Source organism: Heptranchias perlo, unplaced genomic scaffold (assembly GCF_035084215.1).
Source record: "Heptranchias perlo isolate sHepPer1 unplaced genomic scaffold, sHepPer1.hap1 HAP1_SCAFFOLD_707, whole genome shotgun sequence".
Lineage (NCBI taxonomy): Eukaryota > Metazoa > Chordata > Chondrichthyes > Hexanchiformes > Hexanchidae > Heptranchias > Heptranchias perlo.
Window position 1 is genome coordinate 69,337 of NW_027139737.1, and position 11,448 is coordinate 80,784.

Genomic DNA, 11,448 nt, shown 5'->3' on the forward strand with positions numbered 1-11,448 from the left:
GGCCTACGCTGAATCTAAGATCAGACAGGGGTCTACGCTGAATCTAAGATCAGACAGGGGTCTACGCTGAATCTAAGATCAGACAGGGGTCTACGCTGAATCTAAGATCAGACAGCGGTCGACACTGAATCTAAGATCAGACAGGGGTCTACACTGAATCTAAGATCAGACAGGGGTCTACACTGAATCTAAGATCAGACAGGGGTCTCCGCTGAATCTAAGATCAGACAGGGGCCTACGCTGAATCTAAGATCAGACAGGGGTCTACACTGAATCTAAGATCAGACAGCGGTCTACACTGAATCTAAGATCAGACAGGGGTCTACACTGAATCTAAGATCAGGCAGGGGCCTACACTGAATCTAAGATCAGACAGGGGTCTACACTGAATCTAAGATCAGACAGCGGTCTACACTGAATCTAAGATCAGACAGGGGTCTCCGCTGAATCTAAGATCAGACAGGGGCCTACGCTGAATCTAAGATCAGACAGGGGCCTCCGCTGAATCTAAGATCAGACAGGGGCCTACGCTGAATCTAAGATCAGACAGGGGTCTACACTGAATCTAAGATCAGACAGGGGTCTACACTGAATCTAAGATCAGACAGGGGTCTACACTGAATCTAAGATCAGACAGGGGCCTACACTGAATCTAAGATCAGACAGGGGCCTGCACTGAATCTAAGATCAGACAGGGGTCTACACTGAATCTAAGATCAGACAGGGGTCTACACTGAATCTAAGATCAGACAGGGGTCTACACTGAATCTAAGATCAGACAGGGGTCTACACTGAATCTAAGATCAGACAGGGGTCTACACTGAATCTAAGATCAGACAGGGGTCGACACTGAATCTAAGATCAGACAGCGGTCTACACTGAATCTAAGATCAGACAGGGGTCGACACTGAATCTAAGATCAGACAGGGGCCTGCACTGAATCTAAGATCAGACAGGGGTCCACACTGAATCTAAGATCAGACAGGGGTCCGCACTGAATCTAAGATCAGACAGCGGTCTACACTGAATCTAAGATCAGACAGGGGCCTCCGCTGAATCTAAGATCAGACAGGGGCCGACGCTGAATCTAAGATCAGACAGCGGTCTACACTGAATCTAAGATCAGACGGCGGTCTACGCTGAATCTAAGATCAGACAGGGGCCTCCGCTGAATCTAAGATCAGACAGGGGCCTCCGCTGAATCTAAGATCAGACAGGGGTCTACGCTGAATCTAAGATCAGACAGGGGTCTACGCTGAATCTAAGATCAGACAGGGGTCTACGCTGAATCTAAGATCAGACAGGGGTCTACGCTGAATCTAAGATCAGACAGGGGTCTAACGCTGAATCTAAGATCAGACAGCGGTCGACACTGAATCTAAGATCAGACAGGGGTCTACACTGAATCTAAGATCAGACAGGGAACTACACTGAATCTAAGATCAGACAGGGGTCTACACTGAATCTAAGATCAGACAGGGGTCTGCACTGAATCTAAGATCAGACAGGGGTCTACACTGAATCTAAGATCAGACAGGGGTCTACACTGAATCTAAGATCAGACAGGGGTCTACACTGAATCTAAGATCAGACAGCGGTCTACACTGAATCTAAGATCAGACAGGGGTCTACACTGAATCTAAGATCAGACAGGGGTCTACACTGAATCTAAGATCAGACAGGGGCCTGCACTGAATCTAAGATCAGACAGGGGCCTACACTGAATCTAAGATCAGACAGGGGTCTACACTGAATCTAAGATCAGACAGGGGCCTACACTGAATCTAAGATCAGACAGGGGTCTACACTGAATCTAAGATCAGACAGGGGTCTACACTGAATCTAAGATCAGACAGGGGTCCACACTGAATCTAAGATCAGACAGGGGTCTACACTGAATCTAAGATCAGACAGGGGTCGACACTGAATCTAAGATCAGACAGCGGTCTACACTGAATCTAAGATCAGACAGGGGTCGACACTGAATCTAAGATCAGACAGGGGTCCACACTGAATCTAAGATCAGACAGCGGTCTACACTGAATCTAAGATCAGACAGGGGCCTGCACTGAATCTAAGATCAGACAGCGGCCGACAATGAATCTAAGATCAGACAGCGGCCTACACTGAATCTAAGATCAGACAGCGGTCTACACTGAATCTAAGATCAGACAGGGGTCCACACTGAATCTAAGATCAGACAGCGGTCTACACTGAATCTAAGATCAGACAGCGGTCTACACTGAATCTAAGATCAGACAGCGGCCTACAATGAATCTAAGATCAGACAGCGGCCTACACTGAATCTAAGATCAGACAGGGGCCTACACTGAATCTAAGATCAGACAGGGGCCTACACTGAATCTAAGATCAGACAGGGGCCTACACTGAATCTAAGATCAGACAGGGGCCTACACTGAATCTAAGATCAGACAGGGGCCTACACTGAATCTAAGATCAGACAGCGGTCTACACTGAATCTAAGATCAGACAGGGGTCTACACTGAATCTAAGATCAGACAGCGGTCTACACTGAATCTAAGATCAGACAGGGGTCTACACTGAATCTAAGATCAGACAGCGGTCTACACTGAATCTAAGATCAGACAGCGGTCTACACTGAATCTAAGATCAGACAGCGGCCTACACTGAATCTAAGATCAGACAGGGGCCTACACTGAATCTAAGATCAGACAGCGGTCTACACTGAATCTAAGATCAGACAGGGGCCTACACTGAATCTAAGATCAGACAGCGGTCTACACTGAATCTAAGATCAGACAGGGGCCTACACTGAATCTAAGATCAGACAGGGGCCGACACCGAATCTAAGATCAGGCAGGGGTCTACACTGAATCTAAGATCAGACAGCGGTCTACACTGAATCTAAGATCAGACAGGGGTCTACACTGAATCTAAGATCAGACAGGGGTCCACACTGAATCTAAGATCAGACAGGGGTCCACACTGAATCTAAGATCAGACAGGGGCCTACACTGAATCTAAGATCAGACAGGGGTCTACACTGAATCTAAGATCAGACAGGGGTCTACACTGAATCTAAGATCAGACAGGGGTCTACACTGAATCTAAGATCAGACAGGGGCCTGCACTGAATCTAAGATCAGACAGGGGCCTCCACTGAATCTAAGATCAGACAGGGGTCTCCGCTGAATCTAAGATCAGACAGGGGTCTACACTGAATCTAAGATCAGACAGGGGCCTACACTGAATCTAAGATCAGACAGCGGTCTACACTGAATCTAAGATCAGACAGGGGCCTACACTGAATCTAAGATCAGACAGGGGCCGACACCGAATCTAAGATCAGGCAGGGGTCTACACTGAATCTAAGATCAGACAGCGGTCTACACTGAATCTAAGATCAGACAGCGGCCTACAATGAATCTCAGATCAGACAGGGGCAGTTCGAAGACTTAGTCTGTGGGTGTGGAGTCCGATCAGGCTCTGCCCTGAGCCAGCCTCAATCAAAAAGTAAAGGGGGTGCCAGGCAAAGAGGTGCTGAAGAGACCAGCAGCCATTCAGCAGCCTTTCTGAAGTGGTACTGACTCACCAGTTCCAAGGAGAGGGTGTCAGGGTCTACACTTTGTTCTGCTCCCACTACCCAGCCAGGCCCACCCCAGGCCTTTGAGTTGATAATCTGGTCTGACACCAACAGAGACCGGTGCAGTGCCCTTTATGTGGAAAACATCCTGAAGGAGCTTTGGTGAAAAAGCAGATGCCAATCTGTGGCAGGAGAATTGGGGGTGGGAGGGACAACCAAGTTATTCCAGTGCAGTGCAAAGAGAGCGCTGCCTTTTCGGGGACGCTTCCTTGCAGGTAGAGATATTTAACCCGTTGCCAGCTGCCCCTCAAGTTGGACAGTAAAGTGTCAGTGGCACAAATTGGAGTGTACGGAATTCCCATTGCACGCTGGCCACAGGTCCAGCTTGCTTCAGTTGTGGGTTCATGCCCCATTCCAGAGTCCTGAGCTCATAATCCCGGCTGACACTCCAATGCAGTACTGAGGGAGTGCTGCACCGTCGTAGGGGTAGTCCTGAGGGAGTGCGTGTTCAGTTCTGGGCACCGCACCTTACGAAGAATATATTGGCCTTGGAAGGAGTGAGGTGTAGGTTTACTGGAACGATACCTGGACTCCAAGGGTTGAACTACGAGGAGAGATTGCACAAACTAGGGTTGTATTCCCTGGAATTTAGAAGATTATTTGATATTAAGGGGAACTGATAGGGTGGATAGAGAGAAACTATTTCCGCTGGTTGGGGAGTCTCGGACTAGGGGACGTAGCCTAAAAATTAGAGTCTGGACTTTCAGGAGTGAAGTTAGGAAACACTTCTACACACAAAGGGTGGTAGAAGTTTGGAACTCTGTTCCGCAAACGGCAGTAGATGCGAGTTCAATTGTTAATTTTAAATCTGAGATTGATAGATTTTTGTTAACCGAAGATATTAAGGGATATGGGACCAAGGTGAGTATATGGAGTTAGGTCACAGATCAGCCGGGATCTCATTGAATGGCGGAACAGGCTCGAGGGGCTAAACTCCTGTGTCCCTAAAAGCACAAGGCAATTCTCCTGGTGTCCTGGCCAATATTCTTCTTTCAACCAAGACCACCAAGGAAAACAGATTAACAGAGAGATGCGATGACGTGCAAGATAAACAATTGACTTGAAGTGGTGGGGTGAAAAGTGACAGCGCTGCAGCCAGTGAGGATCAACCTGAAATCCAGAGGGCCAACTCTGGGAGGAAGTGAGCAAAACAACGGGAACCTTCCGCTCCAGGCATTCAATTTGACTTTCTTCAGGGGAGTGGGATATGTTGAGCCACTCTCTCCCTATCAATAGTCCAGGATCACCACACTGTGCAGTATATCAGAGGGCGGAAGGAGGGGCTCACAGGGCATGGTAAGAGAGGGACCAACATTACAGCTGTTCTCCTGTCCCACTCTCTGTTTCCCTGTCCATCTATTCAGCCCCCTCGCATTGCCCCCTTCTCCCTCCCTGTCCCCCCAACGTACCCCCACCCCTCCCCGTCCTGTCCCCCTCCCTAGGTGGATTTAAGCACCACGCCCACACCACTGCTGCCTGTAGCACCCTGCCTTGACGTAGCACAGCTGGTCTTCCACATCTGTCGCCCAGTTTCTTCAGGGTCAGGTGACGATTGCCAGGTAAGACAGCAGGTCTATGGTACTCAGCTAACCGCAGTGTTTAACATCAAACAAGTTTCAGGACGAGTTTTAGCCACAGTTCCCACGGCGGGGAGGGAACCCAGTCAGTCCAGTTCTACAAGCGCCCGAAGGCAATGCACTCAGCTGCGCTGCTGCTCCGGCAGGACGGCCGCCCCGCGCTCCTTTCTTGAGGGAGGGCAGTAAGAGGGAGAGAGGGGCGAAGGAGGGATTAGAGGAGAGAAGGGAGTGCCCGAGCTTCCCGTAGCAACCTGGCCAACAGCCAAGGAGTACACTGCTCCACTCTATATGCTGCATGGTCAGGCTAAGGGCTGTGATTTATACAGGGGAATGCTGTGCATGCAGCTCTCCTCCCTTACTGATGGTACCAATTCCAGCTCCTTTTACAGACCCAGCAGGGAGGAGCAACTTCAACCTCACCCCGGAGCACAGATCCGTACCTATCTTCTCGACTCTGGTTAGCCCCCTCCCATACCAGACTGCAGCGCACGGAGTACAGATACAAACTGTTGAACTGCACGCCAGGGAGTTACAGTTGGATAAACACGAACAGTGCAAATCAAGCCCCCCTCCTCTGAACTGTGTGTGGATGGAACATGGAGTAAAGCCCACAGGGGAAATCGTGACCAGGCCAGTTTTGCCCTCGGGAAATTAGGGGGGGGGGGGGGGGGGGGGACGACACTGGGCACTCAATGTTACCCATCGGTAATGGGCACTTTTATCTATTAGTCTACACAGAGACCACCCCACCGCCCCGAACCCCTCGATTAGATTCCAGCCTGTAACTCACTCCTGGGTATCTGTTATTCGAAATATAAACCCCCCGAACCCCTCGATTAGATTCCAGCCTGTAACTCACTCCTGGGTATCTGTTATTCTATATATAAACCCCCCGAACCCCTCGATTAGATTCCAGTCTGTGACTCACTCCCGGGTATCTGTTATTCTATATATAAACCCCCCGAACCCCTCGATTAGATTCCAGTCTGTAACTCACTCCCGGGTATCTGTTATTCTATATATAAACCCCCCGAACCCCTCGATTAGATTCCAGTCTGTAACTCACTCCCGGGTATCTGTTATTCTATATATAAACCCCCCGAACCCCTCGATTAGATTCCAGTCTGTAACTCACTCCCGGGTATCTGTTATTCTATATATAAACCCCCCGAACCCCTCGATTAGATTCCAGTCTGTAACTCACTCCCGGGTATCTGTTATTCTATATATAAACCCCCCGAACCCCTCGATTAGATTCCAGCCTGTAACTCACTCCCGGGTATCTGTTATTCTAAATATAAACCCCCCGAACCCCTCGATTAGATTCCAGTCTGTAACTCACTCCCGGGTATCTGTTATTCGATATATAAACACCCCCGAACCCCTCGATTAGATTCCAGTCTGTAACTCACTCCTGGGTATCTGTTATTCTATATATAAACCACCCGAACCCCTCGATTAGATTCCAGCCTGTAACTCACTCCTGTGTATCTGTTATTCTATATATAAACCCCCCGAACCCCTCGAATAGATTCCAGTCTGTAACTCACTCCCGGGTATCTGTTATTCTATATATAAACCACCGAACCCCTCGATTAGATTCCAGCCTGTAACTCACTCCTGGGTATCTGTTATTCTACATATAAACCACCCGAGCCCCTCGATTAGATTCCAGTCTGTAACTCACTCCCGGGTATCTGTTATTCTATATATAAACCACCCGAACCCCTCGATTAGATTCCAGCCTGTAACTCACTCCTGGGTATCTGTTATTCTACATATAAACCACCCGAGCCCCTCGATTAGATTCCAGCCTGTAACTCACTCCCGGGTATCTGTTATTCTACATATAAACCACCCGAGCCCCTCGATTAGATTCCAGCCTGTAACTCACTCCCGGGTATCTATTATTCTATATATAAACCCCCCGAACCCCTCGATTAGATTCCAGCCTGTAACTCACTCCCGGGTATCTGTTATTCTATATATAAACCCCCCGAACCCCTCGATTAGATTCCAGCCTGTAACTCACTCCTGGGTATCTGTTATTCTATATATAAACCCCCCGAACCCCTCGATTAGATTCCAGCCTGTAACTCACTCCCGGGTATCTGTTATTCTATATATAAACACCCCGAACCCCTCGATTAGATTCCAGCCTGTAACTCACTCCCGGGTATCTGTTATTCTATATATAAACCCCCCGAACCCCTCGATTAGATTCCAGCCTGTAACTCACTCCCAGGTATCTGTTATTCTATATATAAACCCCCGAACCCCTCGATTAGATTCCAGTCTGTAACTCACTCCCGGGTATCTGTTATTCTATATATAAACCCCCCGAACCCCTCGATTAGATTCCAGCCTGTCACTCACTCCCGGGTATCTGTTATTCGATATATAAACCCCCCGAACCCCCCGATTAGATTCCAGTCTGTAACTCACTCCCGGGTATCTGTTATTCTATATATAAACCCCCCGAACCCCTCGATTAGATTCCAGCCTGTAACTCACTCCCGGGTATCTGTTATTCTATATATAAACCCCCCCCAAACCCCTCGATTAGATTCCAGCCTGTAACTCACTCCTGGGTATCTGTTATTCTATATATAAACCCCCCGAACCCCTCGATTAGATTCCAGCCTGTAACTCACTCCTGTGTATCTGTTATTCTATATATAAACCCCCCGAACCCCTCGAATAGATTCCAGTCTGTAACTCACTCCCGGGTATCTGTTATTCTATATATAAACCACCCGAACCCCTCGATTAGATTCCAGCCTGTAACTCACTCCCGGGTATCTGTTATTCTATATATAAACCCCCCGAACCCCTCGATTAGATTCCAGCCTGTAACTCACTCCCGGGTATCTGTTATTCTATATATAAACCCCCCGAACCCCTCGATTAGATTCCAGCCTGTAACTCACTCCTGGGTATCTGTTATTCTATATATAAACCCCCCGAACCCCTCGATTAGATTCCAGCCTGTAACTCACTCCCGGGTATCTGTTATTCTATATATAAACCCCCCGAACCCCTCGATTAGATTCCAGCCTGTAACTCACTCCTGGGTATCTGTTATTCTATATATAAACCCCCCGAACCCCTCGATTAGATTCCAGCCTGTAACTCACTCCTGGGTATCTGTTGTTCTATATATAAACCACCCGAGCCCCTCGATTAGATTCCAGCCTGTAACTCACTCCCGGGTATTTGTTATTCTATATATAAACCCCCCGAACCCCTCGATTAGATTCCAGCCTGTAACTCACTCCCGGGTATCTGTTATTCTATATATAAACCCCCGAACCCCTCGATTAGATTCCAGCCTGAAACTCACTCCCGGGTATCTGTTATTCTATATATAAACCCCCCCGAACCCCTCGATTAGATTCCAGCCTGTAACTCACTCCCGGGTATCTGTTATTATATATATAAACCAACCGAATCCCTCGATTAGATTCCAGCCTGAAACTCACTCCCGGGTATCTGTTATTATATATATAAACCACCTGAACCTCTCGATTAGATTCCAGTCTGTAACTCACTCCCGGGTATCTGTTATTCTATATATAAACACCCCGAACCCCTCGATTAGATTCCAACCTGTAACTCACTCCCAGGTATCTGTTATTCTATATATAAACCCCCCGAACCCCTCGATTAGATTCCAGTCTGTAACTCACTCCCGGGTATCTGTTATTCTATATATAAACCACCCGAACCCCTCGATTAGATTCCAGCCTGTAACTCACTCCCGGGTATCTGTTATTCTATATATAAACCAACCGAATCCCTCGATTAGATTCCAGCCTGTAACTCACTCCCGGGTATCTGTTATTCTATATATAAACCCCCCGAACCTCTTGATTAGATTCCAGTCTGTAACTCACTCCCGGGTATCTGTTATTCTATATATAAACACCCCGAACCCCTCGATTAGATTCCAGTCTGTAACTCACTCCCGGGTATCTGTTATTCTATATATAAACCACCCGAACCCCTCGATTAGATTCCAGCCTGTAACTCACTCCCGGGTATCTGTTATTCTATATATAAACACCCCGAACCCCTCGATTAGATTCCAGCCTGTAACTCACTCCCGGGTATCTGTTATTCTATATATGAACCACCCGAACCCCTCGATTAGATTCCAGTCTGTAACTCACTCCCGGGTATCTGTTATTCTATATATAAACCACCCGAACCCCTCGATTAGATTCCAGCCTGTAACTCACTCCCGGGTATCTGTTATTCTATATATAAACCACCCGAACCCCTCGATTAGATTCCAGTCTGTAACTCACTCCCGGGTATCTGTTATTCTATATATAAACCCCCCGAACCCCTCGATTAGATTCCAGCCTGTAACTCACTCCCGGGTATCTGTTATTCTATATATAAACCCCCCGAACCTCTTGATTAGATTCCAGTCTGTAACTCACTCCCGGGTATCTGTTATTCTATATATAAACACCCCGAACCCCTCGATTAGATTCCAGTCTGTAACTCACTCCCGGGTATCTGTTATTCTATATATAAACCACCCGAACCCCTCGATTAGATTCCAGCCTGTAACTCACTCCCGGGTATCTGTTATTCTATATATAAACACCCCGAACCCCTCGATTAGATTCCAGCCTGTAACTCACTCCCGGGTATCTGTTATTCTATATATGAACCACCCGAACCCCTCGATTAGATTCCAGCCTGTAACTCACTCCCGGGTATCTGTTATTCTATATATAAACCACCCGAACCCCCCGAATAAAATGCTACCTTGTGATTCTTCCTGCAGACAGTGATGATGCTGCAACCCTGCCTGTGGAATCCGTAGGATCGTAGTTCACCAGAATCAGATATCCGTTCTCGAATCTCTGTCCATAATAAGGGCTCGTGACATTGGAAACTGTTAATTTAAGCACAGTATGATGATTACATTGTGCCGAGTACACAAGCAGTGCGACTCACACAGTTTACGAGTACAAAAGAGGGAGCTGAGAAACGTGCATTTCTCCGTCGATAGGTGCGTGTGGCAGTAAAACCGCAACCTGAAAATATTTAAACAGAGCGGGATTTGTATCTCAGGCACACGGTGATGCAAAAAACGCTGACAGCTGCAAACCAACACTGAGCCCAGCTGAAACCCTGCTCCAAGGTCAGCGCAATGGATACACCGAGATCCGGTCTGCAGGGGCAACAAAAAAGAACAGAAACAATATGGGCACCATTTTCAGGAAAGATCAAGAGGTGTTGATCGAAAGGAAGAAAATGGAGAGGGTAGTGAGTGAAATTAATAGGGAAAACAGGGTTTGAGAGGGGGGGTTGGAAACACTGCAATTCACAGCCACCAGAAAATCAGCATTTCCAAGCAGTGACTCAGGGGATGGAGTGGAGTGGAGTGCAGGTCTGATTTCTGACAGGACACACTGCATTGTCAGCATTGGGAGGCAAGCTGTACGCTGCAATAATTTTCTACATTTAACCTATTGCAGTATTCGTACTGAGACCTATCATCAGATTCTCGGAGACGACTGCCAATTGCGACCCATTATCGTACCATCAATTGTGTGTCCTCGACACTAAAAACTCATCACCTCCAAATGGTTTGTCACGGGGGCTATGCTGGGACAGTGACAGCTCAAACCAGCGAGAGGGCCTGGATCCTGTCAACACCATCCGATCTCGGCAACCTCAAACCATTCGATTCCCCGACCACAGAGGGTCAACACAAACTACCTCACTGCCCGATCACAGAGGGTCAACACAAACTACCTCACTCCCTGATCACAGAGAGTCAACACAAACTACCTCACTCCCCGATCACAGAGGGTCAACACAAACTACCTCACTCCCCGATCACAGAGGGTCAACACAAACTACCTCACTCCCCGATCACAGAGAGTCAACACAAACTACCTCACTCCCCGATCACAGAGGGTCAACACAAACTACCTCACTCCCCGATCACAGAGGGTCAACACAAACTACCTCACTCCCTGTCCACAGTGGGTCAACACAAACTACCTCACTCCCCGACCACAGAGGGTCAACACAAACTACCTCACTCCCCGATCACAGAGGGTCAACACAAACTACCTCACTCCCTGTCCACAGTGGGTCAACACAAACTACCTCACTCCCCGACCACAGAGGGTCAACACAAACTACCTCACTCCCCGATCACAGAGGGTCAACACAAACTACCTCACTCCCTGTCCACAGTGGGTCAACACAAACTAC

At 47.9% G+C, this 11,448-nt stretch overlaps 1 protein-coding gene across 1 annotated transcript in view; it reads right to left on the bottom strand.

Annotated features, from left to right (window-relative positions):
• Positions 1-10,109, bottom strand: part of LOC137318685 (MAP kinase-activating death domain protein-like) — a 51,373-nt gene extending 41,264 nt beyond the window's left edge. The window contains exon 1 of the mRNA XM_067981374.1: positions 9,985-10,109. The gene's annotated coding sequence lies outside the window, so the exon portion shown is untranslated. The remainder of the gene's footprint in view (positions 1-9,984) is intronic.
• Between the last annotated feature and the right edge of the window lie 1,339 nt (positions 10,110-11,448).